General features: G+C 44.4%; 1 protein-coding gene across 2 annotated transcripts in view; it reads right to left on the bottom strand.

The window, feature by feature from the left end:
- The window catches only part of LOC139374930 (guanylate cyclase soluble subunit beta-1-like), a 65832-nt gene that overhangs the window by 4453 nt on the left and 42394 nt on the right, over nt 1-18985 (bottom strand). The gene's annotated exons all lie outside the window — the stretch shown is intronic.

The following is an 18985-nucleotide window of genomic DNA, read 5'->3' as shown; positions in this document are numbered from 1 at the left end:
CACTATGTGCAGGACAACAATCCTGTCCCCATGAGTAGGGCAGACGGATCACATATCTCAGCTGAATGACTGATCTCAGTGAGACTGAGGTTGAAGAAGATAATTCCTCGTCTCCCAAGGACAAAGACGGAGTGAATGAAACATTGGAGTTGGTACCTGGTGAGCCAGAGTCTGCAACAGTGACCTCTCATTCCGAGAAAAATAAGGAAAAATGCAAAAAAATTAAGCTGGGAAAGTAGCTACTGAGACCAGTGACAATCATGACCCAATAGAAAATCTTGAGGTTAATAAGGGACCCCGAAGACAGCGCAACTCTTTGGGGAATACAATAGAAGGCAGCCAAACATCAATGCTGGCCTTCATTCAAACAATCCGGAATCAACATACACCCAAGCGGCCCAGGGTACCAAGCTCCCCATCAGAGTCTGGAGTTAGGTCACCTGCAGAAAAAAAGGCTGATATGGAGGATGTAGAGAAGTAGAGAAAAGTCCTGCTAATTAGCCATCCAGACCGAAATCATTGATGAAGGATTGAAATAATGTATATTTGAGCAACCTATATTATCTGGTTCAGAGAAGGACATTCTGTGTATGTGAGCATAACTTCTGTCGCTAACATGCCTTTTTTTTTTAAACATTGTACTATGAAACTTTTTCAAACTGTTAATCGGGCTAAAATGCTCTGGGACCCTCGTTCCAAGCCAAGAGGAATATTGGGAGGTCTTCTGAATATCCGTAGCATTATTTCTAAGAGTGAACAGGTAAAACATTTATTGAACGACTCTAATGTAGATTTTTTTCTGTTTCTCTGAGACATGGCTGAAGAAATATTCTCCTATTTCTGCCTTTAATGTCCCTGGACATTTCATATTCAGGAGGGACAGGGGAGAGGGCAGACAGCGTGGATTGCTTATGTATATGAAAGATACCTTTAAATGCAATCGTATCATATGGAAACATGCCAATGACATTGAATGTATGGGGCTGAATGTCTTCCTCTGAATGTCTCTCACTATTATTGGATTATATCGACCATCAACATCTGATATCTTGTTTTAAGACCATCTAAATGCCATGCTTAAAGAATGTGATCATAAGAAGGAGATTATCTTCATGGGCGATTTCAATATAAACTGGGGAAACAAAACTTGCAGGAAAAAACTCAGATCAGATTATTTCAACTTGACTCAAACTGGCTCAAAGATTTTCAACCAAGGTCACAGTTTTCACTCCCATAGATAATAATAAACCAAAATTCAGAATTCCTGAAATGTCAGCGTCAGCAGTGGACAGTATTATTAGCTTCTTCAGTAGCTCTAGAACAAAATATGTATTTGGTCTAGACAATGAATTCCCGAAGAGACAAAAAATGTTTTATCTGATTGTCCCTAATGTACATCTAGTTATTCTGTCCATCAAATATAGGTTCTTCCCCAATGCTTGGAAGTCTGCTGCAGTGACACCTGTTTTAAAATCTGGTGACCCAACACTGGTGGAAAATTACAGACGTATAAGCATTCTTCCAGTGCTATCAAAAGTAGCTGAAAGATGGGTGGCTGGTCATCTGACTGATCACCTCATTCAGGGCAACTCCATACATCAAATGCAATTTGGATTCAGAACTAACCATTCTACTGAAACAGCCAATTGCTATTTTATGGAGTGCATTAAATCTAAACTGGACATAGGTGGTGAAGTCAGCGCAGTCTTTTTGGATCTTAAAAAGGCCTTTGATACTGTGAATCATGAGGTCCTCCTATCCAAACTATCCTCCCTTAATGTGTCCACCTGAAGTCATTAGTTGGATGTATTCCCATCTGACAAACAAAGTCAAAGGGTTCGTTTGGGGGATACTTAGTCGGACTCTCTTTACTATAACATTGGGGTCCCACAAGGGTCAATATTAGGCCCCCTTCTGTTTACCATCTATCTCCCACTTGCTTGCCCACAAGTTAACATGCAGATGTATGCAGACAATACAGTTATGTATGTATACTCAAAAAATAAACAATTGGTTGTTAACAAGTTAACTGAAGCTATGGTACATGTTTCTAAATGGATGACTAATTCTTGCCTCCATTTAAATATCGACAAGACTGTTTGTATGTACTTCTCTAAGAAATCCATTGATTCTGCTCAATGAGCTGTTCTTGTTAATGGGGATGATTCGTTCTGCACACATAGAAGCAGCTAAAACCAACGCTACGGTGCAGGTCTTTCAGTGCAGTTATTTCTTGTCACGCTTCAGCCTCTGAAAATATTTGTTTTTTCACAACATAAAATTTTTTCAATATATTAATTCAAGAAAAGTCACGCCTTGGGATTTTTATTGACTACTTAGTTGTTAGCTATCTGTCTAGTTTTGCATGGGAACGCAATTCAAGGGCAGAATAACGGTTTGGTTTGGATTATCCAACTTTAGGTTTGTAAGACCTTTCCTTCCTCTGGAGGCCACCAAACTATATATGCATGCTATGATCTTCTCACATCTGAGATATTGCCTCACATGCTGGTCACAAGCAGGAGCTACTAGTCTGAAACCAATTTAATCACTCCACAAACAAACACTTAACATTTTTGATAAGAAACCAAACAGTTACCACCATTGTCATATAATTTAAAAACATCATTTATTTAGTCTGGATAGCTTTAGACGCAAGCCTGGTCTTTAAGATCCTGTATGGTCTTGCCCCTCCACCCCTATGTTGGCATATCATGCTCAAGGAAAGCACCTCCAAGATAACAAGGGCAGTAAACTAGAGGGGGTTGCGTTGTCCTTTTTCAACACAGTAAAATCGGCCAATCGGCCTTCTCTGTTAGAGCTACAGCATACTGGACTGCAATGCCCATGGACTTGAGAAGCTGCACTGATTATTGTACTTTTAAATTTTAATTGAAAACATGGCTAAAATCTATCCAAACCTGTACACAAGTTCTCATATGTAAGACTACAGTTGATGATAGTGTAGTGTCTTAGCTCTTATTACTTACAGTGCCTTGCGAAAGTATTCGGCCCCCTTGAACTTTGCGACCTTTTGCCACATTTCAGGCTTCAAACATAAAGATATAAAACTGTATTTTTTTGTGAAGAATCAACAACAAGTGGGACACAATCATGAAGTGGAACGACATTTATTGGATATTTCAAACTTTTTTAACAAATCAAAAACTGAAAAATTGGGCGTGCAAAATTATTCAGCCCCTTTACTTTCAGTGCAGCAAACTCTCTCCAGAAGTTCAGTGAGGATCTCTGAATGATCCAATGTTGACCTAAATGACTAATGATGATAAATACAATCCACCTGTGTGTAATCAAGTCTCCGTATAAATGCACCTGCACTGTGATAGTCTCAGAGGTCCGTTAAAAGCGCAGAGAGCATCATGAAGAACAAGGAACACACCAGGCAGGTCCGAGATACTGTTGTGAAGAAGTTTAAAGCCGGATTTGGATACAAAAAGATTTCCCAAGCTTTAAACATCCCAAGGAGCACTGTGCAAGCGATAATATTGAAATGGAAGGAGTATCAGACCACTGCAAATCTACCAAGACCTGGCCGTCCCTCTAAACTTTCAGCTCATACAAGGAGAAGACTGATCAGAGATGCAGCCAAGAGGCCCATGATCACTCTGGATGAACTGCAGAGATCTACAGCTGAGGTGGAAGACTCTGTCCATAGGACAACAATCAGTCGTATATTGCACAAACCTGGCCTTTATGGAAGAGTGGCAAGAAGAAAGCCATTTCTTAAAGATATCCATAAAAAGTGTCGTTTAAAGTTTGCCACAAGCCACCTGGGAGACACACCAAACATGTGGAAGAAGGTGCTCTGGTCAGATGAAACCAAAATTGAACTTTTTGGCAACAATGCAAGACGTTATGTTTGGCGTAAAAGCAACACAGCTCATCACCCTGAACACACCATCCCCACTGTCAAACATGGTGGTGGCAGCATCATGGTTTGGGCCTGCTTTTCTTCATCAGGACCTGATGGAGTCTGCAAAAGACCTGAGACTGGGACGGAGATTTGTCTTCCAACAAGACAATGATCCAAAACATAAAGCAAAATCTACAATGGAATGGTTCAAAAATAAACATATCCAGGTGTTAGAATGGACAAGTCAAAGTCCAGACCTGAATCCAATCGAGAATCTGTGGAAACAACTGAAAACTGCTGTTCACAAATGCTCTCCATCCAACCTCACTGAGCTCGAGCTGTTTTGCAAGGAGGAATGGGAAAAAATGTCAGTCTCTCGATGTGCAAAACTGATAGAGACATACCCCAAGCGACTTACAGCTGTAATCGCAGCAAAAGGTGGCACTACAAATTATTAACTTAAAGGGGCTGAATAATTTTGCATGCCCAATTTTTCAGTTTTTGATTTGTTAAAAAAGTTTGAAATATCCAATAAATGTCGTTCCACTTCATGATTGTGTCCCACATGTTGTTGATTCTTCACAAAAAAATACAGTTTTATATCTTTATGTTTGAAGCCTGAAATGTGGCAAAAGGTCGCAAAGTTCAAGGGGGCCGAATACTTTCGCAATGCACTGTATATGGCTGTGCCAGCCCCTTCCACCCCTTATTGCGTGAGGATACATTTCATTTCACAAATAAGTCTTTACACTGTTTAAAAGTGGCACTGGCTCTGTGTGCCTATGCAGATGAGCTCATGAAAAGAGAGAACATGATAGATGAAGACTGTTATAACTGTCTACAGTGAATATTCTAGCCACTTTGAATTGTTTGTTTTTTGGGGAAGTTGCTACAGGCGAGCAGTGTTTTGCAATATGCAGTCATTTTTGGACTCTCAAATTCCTGTTTGTAGTAGACATACCTTCAATAACTGCTGCCATGATTGGAATTGTTACACTAGACGTTCTCTTGAACGTAGCAGACTCTCTATTCGTGTCCCTTATGGGTTCAGGACCTTCAGTGCTCGAACAGTGAGAACAGAACACTTGCTGAACACTAAATGTTTAGGATAAAGTGCAACGGGGACCTATTTTTAACCTGGGGCAGTGAGATGATTGAAGGTTGTTTCTACTGACAAACTGGGATCCTCTTCACCCCATGCCATGTGTCTGATAAACAATGTTTTGTTAGCCAGATGTGATTTTCCAATGCTAGGTCTCCAAGAGTCACTGATACAATAACAAACTCAATCTGTCAGTTAAACAAAAAGTCTGCTGTTTAAACATCAAAGTTACAACTCTTACAATGTCTTACGTTGACAGTGGCTTTTTTGAAGAAGAGTTGACAAATACTTGATGCTTAAAAATACTAGGGGGTAAAACAAATCATTCACTCATTTCTGAGACGGGACGATAAAATAGAGATGATTAAATAAGAGACAATATATCTCAATATTCTTATAATTTGTTTAATGTAATATGATACATATTTCGTGAATGAAATATGATTATATTTCCTGGGTTTATAATTTGTGATATCAAGTATCTTGCCTTACCATTTACTTATCTCACGTTCTTTTTAACAGGACTAACAAAACCAAACATAGACATGCATCTACAAACTTGCACATTTCCACATTACAACTGTAGCGCTGACAACTGTAGCTTGTTTCGGCCCGCTCTATTGGTTGCTTCACGCACTCTCGTGCTAGCCTACCTAGTCAGTGAGTCAGTTGAATGAGAAAGCAAACAGAAAACTGAAGAGAGAAGCACCAGATAAACAAATTATTTTAAACATTATCATCACGGTGAGCGAGTTATAAAGCATAGGATATGAAACACCAAGTTAAGCGGAGTGTAATTATATAATTGTTATTTTTATAATGTTTTTATAGATGAATAAATGTATAAAATACCATTAGCATAGACGCTAACATCAGCTAAAGTTAGAGCCAGTTAGGGCCAGGGCCAGTCAACAGTCACCTGTTGTGGTCTTTTTATTTATTTTTTATTTAACTAGGCAAGACAGTTAAGAACAAATTCTTATTTACAATGATGGCCTAGGAACAGTGGGTTAACTGCCTTGTTCAGGGGCAGAACGACAGATTATACCTTGTCAGCTCAGGGATTTGCTCAAGCAACCTTTCGGTTACTGGCCCAATGCTATAACCACTAGGCTACCTGCCGTCATGGCGACAATTGTCACACCCTGACCATAGTTTACTTTGTATATTTCTATGTTTTGGTTGGTCAGGGTGTGATCTGAGTGGGCATTCTATGTTACATGTCTAGTTTGTCCAGTTCTATGTTCGGCCTGATATGGTTCTCAATCAGAGGCAGGTGTTCGTCATTGTCTCTGATTGGGAACCATATTTAGGTAGCCTGGGTTTCACTGTGTGTTTGTGGGTGATTGTTCCTGTCTATGTGTTTTCACCAGATAGGCTATTTAGGTTTTCGTTACGTTCTTTATTTTTGTAGTGTTTGTATTGATTCGTGTTTTACGTTTGTTTATTAAAACATGGATCGCAATCTACACGCTGCATTTTGGTCCGACTCTCCTTCTCATACAGAAAACCGTTACAGAATCACCCACCACCAACGGACCAAGCAGCGTGTCAACAGGCAGCAACAGCAGCGTAAAGAGGAATGGACATGGGAGGACGTTATGGACAGCAGGAGTATGGACTATACTACTTGGGAGGAGATCGACAGGTGGGCGGCCGACCCAGGGAGAGTGCCGGAGCCCGCCTGGGATTCGCTGGAGCAGTGCGAGGAAGGTTATCGTAGAATGGAGGCGGTGAAAGCAGAGAGGCGCTGGTATGAGAAGGCAGCACGGCGACGCGGATGGAAGCCCGAGAGGCAGCCCCAAAAATTTCTTGGGGGGGGGCTAACAGGGAGTATGGCTACGCCAGGTAGGAGACCTGGGCAGACTCCCTGTGCTTACCGGGGGGCTAGAGAGACCGGACAGGCACCGTGTTATGCAGTGGTGCGCACGGTGTCTCCAGTGCGGGTGCATAGCCCGGTGCGGTATATTCCAGCTCCGCGTGTCGGCCGGGCTAGATTGAGCGTCGAGCCTAATGCCATGAAGCCGGCTCTACGCAGCTGGTCCCCAGTGCGTCTCCTTGGGCCGGCTTACATGGCACCAGCCTTGCGCTCGGTGTCTCCGGTTCGCCTGCATAGCCCAGTGCGGGCTATTCCACCTCGCCGCACTGGCAGGGCGACCGTGAGCATTCAACCAGGTAAGGTTGGGCAGGCTCGGTGCTCAGGAGCTCCAGTGCGCCTGCACGGTCCGGTTTTTCCAGTACCACCTCCACACCCCAGCCCTCCGGTAGCAGCTCCCCGCACCAGGCTTCCTGTGTGTGTCCTCGGCCCAGTACCACCAGTGCCAGCACCACGCATCAGGCCTACAGTGCGCCTCGCCTGTCCAGCGCTGCCAGAGCCTTCCTCCTCTTCAGCGCTGTCGGAGTCTCCCGCCTGTTTAGCGCTGTTAGAGCCTTCCTTCTCTACAGCGCTGCCGGAGTCTCCCGCCTGTTCAGAACTGCCAGTTTGCAAGGAGCTGTCAGTTTGCAAGGAGCTGCCAGTTTGGAAGGAGCTGCCAGTTTGCAAGGAGCTGCCAGTTTGCAAGGAGCTGCCAGTTTGCAAGGAGCTGCCAGTTTGCAAGGAGCTGCCAGTTTGCAAGGAGCTGTCAGTTTGCATAGAGCTGTCAGTCTGCATAGAGCTGCCAGTCTGCAGGGAGCTGCCAGTCTGCAGGGAGCTGCCAGTCTGCAAGGAGCCGCCAGAGCTGCCAGTCTGCAGGATGCCGCCAAAGCTGCCAGTTTGCAAGGAGCCGCCAGAGCTGCCAGTCTGCAAGGAGCCGCCAGAGCTGCCAGTTAGCATGGAGCAGCCAGAGCCGCCAGTCAGCATGGAGCAGCCAGGGCCGCCAGTCAGCATGGAGCAGCCAGGGCCGCCAGTCAGCATGGAGCAGCCAGGGCCGCCAGTCAGCATGGAGCAGCCAGGGCCGCCAGTCAGCATGGAGCAGCCAGGGCCGCCAGTCAGCATGGAGCAGCCAGAGCAGCCAGTCAGCATGGAGCAGCCAGTCAGCATGGAGCAGCCAGAGCTGCCAGTCAGCATGGAGCAGCCAGAGCTGCCAGTCAGCATGGAGCAGCCAGAGCTGTCAGTCAGCATGGAGCAGCCAGTCAGCATGGAGCAGCCAGAGCTGCCAGTCAGCATGGGGCAGCCAGTCAGCATGGAGCAGCAAGAGCTGCCAGTCAACCAGACTCTTCCAGATCTGCCAGTCGACCAGACTCTTCCAGATCTGCCAGTCGACCAGACTCTTCCAGATCTGCCAGTCGACCAGACTCTTCCAGATCTGCCAGTCGACCAGACTCTTCCAGATCTGCCAGTCGACCAGACTCTTCCAGATCTGCCAGTCGACCAGACTCTGCCAGATCTGCCAGTCGACCAGACTCTTCCAGATCTGCCAGTCAACCAGACTCTTCCAGATCTGCCAGTCGACCAGACTCTTCCAGATCTGCCAATCGACCAGACTCTTCTAGATCTGCCAGTCGACCAGACTCTTCCAGATCTGCCAGTCGACCAGACTCTTCCAGATTCTCCAGTCAGCCAGGATCTGCTAGATCCAACTATCTGCCTGGGCTTCCTCTCAGTGCTGAGCTTCCTCTCAGTGCTGAGCTTCCTCTCAGTGCTGAGCTACCCATCAGTCCCGAGCTACCTCTGTCCCGAGCTGTCCCTCTGTCCCGAGCGGTCATTAAGGAGGGTAACCTATCTAGGGACGCTAAGGAGGTGGACTAAAACGATTATGGAGTGGGGTCCACGTCCAGCGCCAGAGCCGCCACCGCGGACAGATGCCCACCCAGACCCTCCCCTATAGGTTCAGGTTTTGCGGCCGGAGTCCGCACCTTGGGGGGGGGGTACTGTCACACCCTGACCATAGTTTACTTTGTATATTTCTATGTTTTGGTTGGTCAGGGTGTGATCTGAGTGGGCATTCTATGTTACATCTCTAGTTTGTCCAGTTCTATGTTCGGCCTGATATGGTTCTCAATCAGAGGCAGGTGTTCGTCATTGTCTCTGATTGGGAACCATATTTAGGTAGCCTGGGTTTCACTGTGTGTTTGTGGGTGATTGTTCCTGTCTATGTGTTTTCACCAGATAGGGCTGTTTAGGTTTTCGTTACGTTCTTTATTTTGTAGTGTTTGTATTGATTCGTGTTTTACGTTTGGTTATTAAAACATGGATCGCAATCTACACGCTGCATTTTGGTCCGACTCTCCTTCTCATACAGAAAACCGTTACAACAATTAATGTTCACACAGAGTGTAAATAAAGGGAAACATTGTAACTTGCTGTTTTTAGGAATATGTGGAGAATTAAATGAAAATGTATTTATAAGATGATAATACCATTTTACAAATATTTTTTGGTACAGTAGGTTGGCTACTTAAAAATGCACAAGAGTAGCATAGTCAGTTGAATGAGAGAGTAAACTGAAAACTGTATTGAAGCTCCAGAAAAACGAATTATTTTAAATCTTCAAGGTTTCAGAATACATTCATTCTTCTCACCATGACCTATTCAGGTCCCAACGTGGAAGAGAGTACACTACATTTGTTTTCTCCATTGTAATACCTTTGTTAATTTTTGTACCATACTAGCTAATAGAATGAAAAAACAAGCATGTTTTTTTGGTCACTACCATGGGGGGGAAATACCATGGCACTGGTGCAAATACCATTGTATTTTCCTACCATGTTAGTACAATGAAAAAAATATTGTGGTACTATCATGTTTTTTTGGTCACTACCAGGAAGATACCATGGTATTTGCACCAGTACCATGGTAATGGCCCCCAAAAAATGATTGTTTTCTCATTGTACTACTTACACCATTGTACATTTGTTCTGTAAGTGGCTTTATTGTTGAAACAATGAGCTGGATGCATTGAAACAATTAGCTGGATAACTATCATTGTTATTTATGTTCTACCACTGATAGCTAGCAAGCTATGATGCATTAAAGTTACACTATGTGGATCAATAACGATATGTGGCAAATTAAAAACAAGGGAATCATCTGAAAACATGTCCTCAGACTATATACACTGCTCAAAAAAATAAAGAGAACACTTAAACAACACAATATAACTCCAAGTCAATCACACTTCTGTGAAATCAAACTGTCCACTTAGGAAGCAACAATGATTGACAATAAATGTCCCATGCTGTTGTGCAAATGGAATAGACAACAGGTGGAAATTATAGGCAATTAGCAAGACACCCCCAATAAAGGAGTGGTTCTGCAGGTGGTGACCACAGACCACTTCTCAGTTCCTATGCTTCCTGGCTGATGTTTTGGTCACTTTTGAATGCTGGCGGTGCTTTCACTCTAGTGGTAGCATGAGACGGAGTCTACAACCCACACAAGTGGCTCAGGTAGTGCAGCTCATCCAGGATGGCACATCAATGCGAGCTGTGGCAAGAAGGTTTGCTGTGTCTGTCAGCGTAGTGTCCAGAGCATGGAGGCGCTACCAGGAGACAGGCCAGTACATCAGGAGACGTGGAGGAGGCCGTAGGAGGGCAACAACCCAGCAGCAGGACCGCTACCTCCGCCTTTGTGCAAGGAGGAGCAGGAGGAGCACTGCCAGAGCCCTGCAAAATTACCTCCAGCAGGCCACAAATGTGCATTAGTCTGCTCAAACGGTCAGAAACAGACTCCATGAGGGTGGTATGAGGGCCCGACGTCCACAGGTGGGGGTTGTGCTTACAGCCCAACACCGTGCAGGACGTTTGGCATTTGCCAGAGAACACCAAGATTGGCAAATTCGCCACTGGCGCCCTGTGCTCTTCACAGATGAAAGCAGGTTCACACTGAGCACATGTGACAGACGTGACAGAGTCTGGAGACGCCGTGGAGAACGTTCTGCTGCCTGCAACATCCTCCAGCATGACCGGTTTGGCGGTGGGTCAGTCATGGTGTGTGGTGGCATTTCATTGGGGAGTCGCACAGCCCTCCATGTGCTCGCCAGAGGTAGCCTGACTGCTATTAGGTACCGAGATGAGATCCTCAGACCCCTTGTGAGACCATATGCTGGTGCGGTTGGCCCTGGGTTCCTCCTAATGCAAGACAATGCTAGATCTCATGTGGCTGGAGTGTGTCAGGAGTTCCTGCAAGAAGAAGGCATTGATGCTATGGACTGGCCCACCCGTTCCCCAGACCTGAATCCAATTGAGCACATCTGGGACATTATGTCTCGCTCCATCCACCAACGCCATGTTGCACCACAGACTGTCCAGGAGTTGGCGGATGCTTTAGTCCAGGTCTGGGAGGAGATCCCTCAGGAGACCATCAGGAGCATGCCCTGGCGTTGTTGGGAGGTCATACAGGCACGTGGAGGCCACACACACTACTGAGCCTCATTTTGACTTGTTTTAAGGACATTACATCAAAGTTGGATCAGCCTGAAGTGTGGTTTTCCACTTTAATTTTGAGTGTGACTCCAAATCCAGACCTCCATGGGTTGATAAATTTGATTTCCATTGATATTTTTTGTGTGATTTTGTTGTCAGCACATTCAACTATGTAAAGAAAAAAGTATTTAATAAGAATATTTCATTCATTCAGATCTAGAATGTGTTATTTTAGTGTTCCCTTAATTTTTTGAGCAGTGTACATGTACAATATAAAAATAAAATACAATTTGTGGGGGGGGGGGGGGGGTGGGCAGCTCTCACACTGTTTTAGGGGACCAAAAGTATTGATTCACTTACACTGTATACACTATCAATCAAAAGTTTGGACAGTGTGCAAAGCTGTCATCAAGGCAAAGGGTGGCTACTTTTAAGAATCTCAAATATAAAATATATTTTGAATTGTTTAAAACTTTTTTGGTTACTACATGATTCCATATGTGTTATTTCATAGTTTTGATGCCTTCACTATTATTCTACAATGCAGAAAATAGTAAAAATAAAGAAAAACCCTTGAATGAATAGGTATGTCCAAGCTTTTGACTGGTACTGTATGTGTATTAAAGTAGTCAAAAAATAAGTATGTAGTCCCATATTCATGACTATATCAAGCTTGTGACTACTAATTTATTGGATGCATTTGCTGTTTGTTATAGTTGTGTTTCAGATGATTTTGTTGGTATTTTGTGTGTAATTAATTTGTCTAATTCTTGAGAGACTTTCATTGTAAATAATAGAATATGTTTCTAAACACGTCTGCATTAATGTGGATGCTACCATGATTACAGATAATCCTGAATGGTGAATAATGATGACTGAGAAAATTAGACGCACAAATATCATACCACCCAATAAAAACTATCCCCCCTGTTATTGTAATGGTGAGAGGATTGTATGTCTTAGGGGTATGATCTTTTTGCATCTAACTTTCTCACTCATCATTATTCATGATTCATTCAGGACTATCCATAATCATGGTAGCATCCACATTAATGTGTGCTTAGAAAGTGTTTAGAAACCTATTCTATTATTATTTACAATGAAAGTGACTCCAAAATGACAATACATTATTTACCATTCATTTCTATTGAGCACAAAATAATCTGAAACACAACCAAAACAAACAGCAAATGCATTCAACAAGTTTGTAGAGTCACAAGCTTGATGTAATCATTGCGTGCTAGGAATATGAAACCAAAAAGAACCAAAAAGAAAACCAAAAAGAAAACTACTTTAATACACATAATTGAAGTTATCCCAATACTTTTGGTCCCATAAAATGGAGGCAATATATACAAAAAGTGCAGTAATTGCTAAACGGTTCACCCATTATGAATGAAATTACCTTCACATTAAAGCTAACAGTCTGCACTTTAACCTCATAGTCATTGTGTCATTTAAATCCAAAGTGCTGGAGTACAGAGCCCAAAAAATTAAATATTTCTCACTGTCATGGTGAAGCCCCAAAATTGCCCCCGCTAGAAGCCTGTGTTTCAGACATAAGGAAGTGGATGGCTGCAAACTTTCTACTTTAAACTCGGACAAAACAGAGATGCTTGTTCTAGGTCCCAAGAAACAAAGAGATCTTCTGTTGAATCTGACAATTACTCTTAATGGGTGTACAGTCCTATCAAATAAAACTGTGAAGGACCTCGGCGTTACTCTGGACCCTGATCTCTCTTTTGACGAACATATCAAGACTGTTTCAAGGACAGCTTTTTTCCATCTACGTAACATTGCAAAAATCAGAAACTTTCCAAAAATGATGCAGAAGAATTAACCCATGCTTTTGTTACTTCTAGGTTAGACTACTGCAATGCTCTACTTTCCGGCTACCCGGATGAAGCACTAAATAAACTTCAGTTAGTGATAAATACGGCTGCTAGAATCTTGACTAGAACCAAAAAATTTGATCATATTACTCCAGTACTAGCCTCCCTACACTGGCTTCCTGTCAAGGCAAGGGCTGATTTCGAAGTTTTACTGCTAACCTACAAAGCATTACATGGGCTTGCTCCTACCTATCTCTCTGATTTGGTCCTGTCGTACATACCTACACGTACGCTACTGTCACAAGACGCAGGCCTCCTAACAGCAAACAGCTGGAGGCAGGGCTTTCTCCTGTAGAGCTCCATTTTTATGGAATGGTCTGCCTACCCATGTGAGAGACGCAAACTCGGTCTCAACCTTTAAGTCTTTACTGAAGACTCATCTCTTCAGTGGGTCATATGATTGAGTGTAGTCTGGCCCAGGAGTGTGAAGGTGAACGGAAAGGCTCTGGAGCAACGAACCGCCCTTGCTGTCTCTGCCTGGCCGGTTCCCCTCTTTCCACTGGGATTCTCTGCCTCTAACCCTATTACAGGGCCTGAGTCACTGGCTTACTGGTGCTCTTTCATGCCGTCCCTAGGAGGGGTGCGTCACTTGAGTGGGTTGAGTCACTGATGTGATCTTCCTGTCTGGGTTGGCGCCCGTGGCGGAGATCTTTGTGGGCTATACTCGGCCTCGTCTCAGGATGGTAAGTTGGTGGTTGAAGATAACCCTCTAGTGGTGTCTCAACCTTTAAGTCTTTACTGAAGACTCATCTCTTCAGTGGGTCATATGATTGAGTGTAGTCTGGCCCAGGAGTGTGAAGGTGAACAGAAAGGCTCTGGAGCAACGAACCGCCCTTGCTGTCTCTGCCTGGCCGCAAAGTGGGTGGGGTTATATCCTTCCTGTTTGGCCCTGCCTGGGGGTAACATCGGATGGGGCCACAGTGTCTCCTGACCCCTTCTGTCTCAGCCTCCAGTATTTATGCTGCAGTAGTTTATGTGTCGGGGGGCTAGTGTCAGTTTGTTATATCTGGAGTAATTCTCCTGTCTTATCCGGTGTCCTGTGTGAATTTAAGTATGCTCTCTCTAATTCTCTCTTTCTTTCTCTCTTGGAGGACCTGAGCCGTAGAACCATGCCTCAGGACTACCTGGCATGATGACTCCTTGCTGTCCTCAGTCCAACTGGCCGTGCTGCTGCTCCAGTTTCAACTGTTCTGCCTGCGGCTATGGAATCCTGACCTGTTCACCGGACGTGCTACCTGTCCCAGACCTATTATTTGACCATGCTGGTCATCTATGAACATTTGAACATCTTGGCCATGTTCTGTTATAATCTCCACCCGGCACAGCCAGAAGAGGACTGGCCACCCCTCATAGCCTGGTTCCTCTCTAGGTTTCTTCCTAGGTTTTGGCCTTTCTAAGGAGTTTTTCCTAGCCAACGTGCTTCAACATCTGCATTGCTTGCTGTTTGGGGTTTTAGGCTGGGTTTCTGTAGAGCACTTTGAGATATCAGCTGATGTACGAAGGGCCATATAAATACATTTGATTTGATTGTCCAAATACTTTAGCAGCTCATGTTTGTTATATTCAGCTCATGTAAGTTATTGTATGTTATTTTCATTAGTACTGGCTCTGGCAGCCAAAACAGCCTTATACTCCATCTGAACAAAATGATTATCAATTCCGATACGGTTCTAGAAAGATAAGGCCCTTAACTTTCATATCACATCAAAATAATTTCCCAAATGCTAAATATAGTTACTTTACACTGTTTTAACCGACTATCACAGGTACAGTCAACAGTATTTTTCAGTGACAACACGTTTCTGGTGCGGTTCTACGATTACATACAGGTGTTCGGAGGATGCTAGACAGGTTGTCCCTCTGTCTTGCTTCTTCCGTAAACACGTGCTGTAACATGGAGATGTTGCCGTGTGAGAACACTAACCCTAGCCCTATAAAAGGTGTGTATCAATTTAACCTTTTGTTTTTTGAAAATGATATTTTGCTGATATGAAAGATAAGGTCCTTATGCTTCCAAAACCGTACCGCAAGTGATGCATGTTAATGTTCAGAACGAGCGTCGGGGCTCTTAACAAAACTCTCCCGGTACAGAAGACGCCTTCGTCCTATTACTCTTATGTGTAATGTAATGGAACAGATGAACAAAGTGGAACAAGGGCTAATGTAGAATATGTACAAGTAAGTATCCCATAGTAGGTACTACTACTTGAATAGATAGGAGGCAGAGGTTGCAAGCACAGAGGTAGATACAGCATACTGTATGTTTGCAAGTCATTACAAGTCATTACTTGGCAGTGATTGTGCCACCCAAAGACACATTGTGAACAGACCGTGTGTGGAGCACCCTTTCTTCTCATAGGCAGTACTCAAATGAGTTGGACTTTTTGCTGTCATGTTGTTGAGTTGGGTCCCAATTCTCCTCCCTTTGCCCGAATTGTGTACTTGCTAACTCCCATGATGAGGAGTTGGCAAGTGCACACCATAAGAGAATTGGGATGTGGCCCTCATGTGCTCTATCAACCACCTATATGCCTATTCCTGTACTGAGGGCTACAGCAACATTACAATGAGGGAATTCAATTAAGCTGGCCCGGGTGGGTGGACATTGCTCCGGGAGAAAAGTGATTGCTTTGAAAACCAGGTGGCCTCCCAGGCCAAGATGTTAATCGAAGATGGCGTAGCAGTCAGACGTATTTGTCCTGTCATGTCCCTTGTATATATAGTTTTACATATTTTTAGTCGCATATCCTTTAAAATATTTTGCTAAACCTCATCATCTAAATACTCTCCTGCAACCCACCTCACCCAATGTGGCGTGGATCTGCTTTTTTTTCCTAAAGTATTTATTTTTACTTCAGATCTGGAATCTCTCAACTGAAGCTAGCCAGCTAACTACCAGATATCAGTCAGCAAACCATTGCCAGCGGTCATCAGCTAACCTTCAGCTCGGAAAGCTCTCGCCAGTTCGAACAACGTGACTCTAACCAGAGCATAACGGACCTGTTATTTTTATCCCCGGATTCCTACCGCAAACTGAACATTTTCATCTGGATCTTCACAACTAGCTAACCGCAATCCCGGATGACTACTCTTGGCTTTCCATCCCAGAGCAAGCACCTATTTAACTTGAAGCTAGCCCGGCCAGGGCTCCTGTGCTACCACCGAAGCCTACTCCAGGGCTACAATATCGGCATGCTAGCTACCTAGAGCTACTTGGAACCCTACTAATTCCACGACTGGTCTATCGACGTCACCGCACGAAGAGGCAAAAACAGACTTACCCCCATTGCGACGACGCCCCCCCCCAAAGGCTAACTTTCTAGCCCCTGCTACTTGCTTGCTTGCTAACCCGGTCTGCTAACTGCTAAACTGCCGGGCCCTGGTCTGCTAACTGCTAGCTTGCCTGCCCGGTCTGCTAACTGCTAGCCCTTGCTAACTGCTTGCTTGCTAACCCGGCCTGCTAACCGCTAGCTTGCCCTGGTCTACTAGCTGCTAGCTTGTTTAACTCCGGCCTACTAACTGTTAGCTTGTTAGCCTGCTAACTGTCTGAATCGCCGTTTCCCCAGCCAGCCCAACCACTCACTGGACCCATATGTTCACTTGGCTACGCATGCCTCTCTCTAATATCAATATGCCTTGTCCATTACTGTCCTGGTTAGTGATTACTGTCTTATTTCACTGTAGAGCCTCTAGCCCTGCTCAATATGCCTCAACCAACCATGTTGTTCCACCTCCTACATATGCGATGACATCACCTAGTTTAAACATCTCTAGAGACTATATCTCTTTCTTCATCACTCAATGCCTAGGTTTACCTCCAATGTACTCACATCCTACCTTACCTTTGTCTGTACACTATGCCTTGAATCTATGCTATCGTGCCCAGAAACCTGCTCCTTTTACTCTCTGATCTGAACGTGCTAGACGGCCAGTTCGTATAGTCTTTAGCCGTACCCTTATCCTACTTCTCCTCTGTTCCTCTGGTGATGTGGAGGTTAATCCAGGTCCTGCAGTGCCTAGCTCCACTCCCACCCCCCAGGTGCTCTCATTTGTTGACTTCTGTAAACGTAAAAGCCTTGGTTTCATGCATGTTAACATTAGAAGCCTACTCCCTAAGTTTGTTTTACTCACTGCTTTAGCACACTCTGCCAACCCAGATGTCTTAGCCGTGTCTGAATCCTGGCTCAGGAAAACCACCAAAAACCCTGAAATCTCCATTGCTAACTATAACGTTTCCCACCAAGATAGAACTGCCAAAGGGGGCGGTGTTGCAATCTACTACAAAAATAGAAAGTAATACAGAACTCTGCAGGCTAAGTCTGTACCCAAACAACTTGAGCTTCTACTTCTAAAAATGCACCTTTCCAGAAACAAGTCTCTCACGGTTGCCGCTTGCTATAGACCTCCCTCTGCCCCCGGCTGTGCCCTCGATACTATATGTGAACTGATTGCCCCCCATCTATCTTCTGAGCTCGTGCTACTAGGTGACCTAAACTGGGACATGCTTAACACCCCGGCCATCCGACAAACTAAGCATGATGCCCTCAATCTCACACAAATTATCAATGAACCTACCAGGTACAACCCCAAATCAGTAAATAAACTGCTGTCTGCTGTTTTCAATCAAGATCTCAGCGATCACTGCCTCATTGCCTGCATCCGTAATGGGTCTGCGACCAAATGACCACCCTGCATCACTGTCAAACGCTCCCTGAAACACTTCTGCGAGCAGGCCTTTCTAATCGACCTGGCCGGGGTATCCTGGAATGACATTGACCCCATCCCGTCAGTAGATGATGCCTGGCTATTCTTTAAAATTTAGAACTAGGAATAGATATAGTCCTTGGTTCACACCAGACCTGTCTGCCCTTGACCAGCACAAAAATATCCTGTGGAGCTGCATTAGCATCTAATAGCCCCTGTGATATGCAACTTTTCAGGGAAGTTAGGAACAAATATACACAGGCAGTTAGAAAAGCTAAGGCAAACTTTTTCAAACAGAAATTTGCATCCTGTAGTACTAACTCAAAAAAGTTCTGGGACACTGTAAAGTCCATGGAGAATAAGAGCACCTCCTCCCAGCTGCCCACTGCTCAGAGGCTAGAAAACACTGTCACCACCGATAAATCCACTATAATTGAGAATTTCAATAAGCATTTCCCTACGGCTGGCCATGCTTTCCACATGGCTACCCCTACCCCGGTCAACTGCCCGGAACCCTCCACAGCAACCCGTCCAAGCCCCCACCATTTCTCCTTTACACAAATCCAGATAGCAGATGTTCTGAAAAAACTGCAAAATCTGGTCCCCTACAAATCAGCCGGGCTAGACAATCTGGACCCTCTCTTTCTAAAATGATCTGCCGAAACCCCTATTACTAGCCTGTTCAACCTCTCTTTCGTATCGTCTGAGATTCCCAAAGATTGTAAAGCTGCCGCGGTCATCCCCCTCTTCAAAGGGTGTGACACTCTAGACCCAAACTGCTACAGACCTAATATCTATCCTACCCTGTCTTTCTAAGGTCTTCGAAAGCCAAGTTAACAAACAGATTACTGACCATTTCAAATCCCACCATACCTTCTCCACTATGCAATCTGGTTTCAGAGCTGGTCAAGGGTGCACCTCAGCTACGCTCAAGGTTCTAAACGACATCATAACCGCCATCGATAAGAGACATTACTGTGCAGCCATATTCATCGACCTGGCCAAGGCTTTCGACTCTGTCAATCACACCATTCTTATTGGCAGAATCAACAGCCTTGTTTTCTCAAATGA

Source organism: Oncorhynchus clarkii, chromosome 19 (genome assembly GCF_045791955.1).
Source record: "Oncorhynchus clarkii lewisi isolate Uvic-CL-2024 chromosome 19, UVic_Ocla_1.0, whole genome shotgun sequence".
Taxonomy (NCBI): Eukaryota; Metazoa; Chordata; class Actinopteri; order Salmoniformes; family Salmonidae; genus Oncorhynchus; species Oncorhynchus clarkii.
The sequence above is the reverse complement of the archived record's forward strand: the minus strand, read 5'-3'. Positions and strand labels throughout refer to the sequence as shown.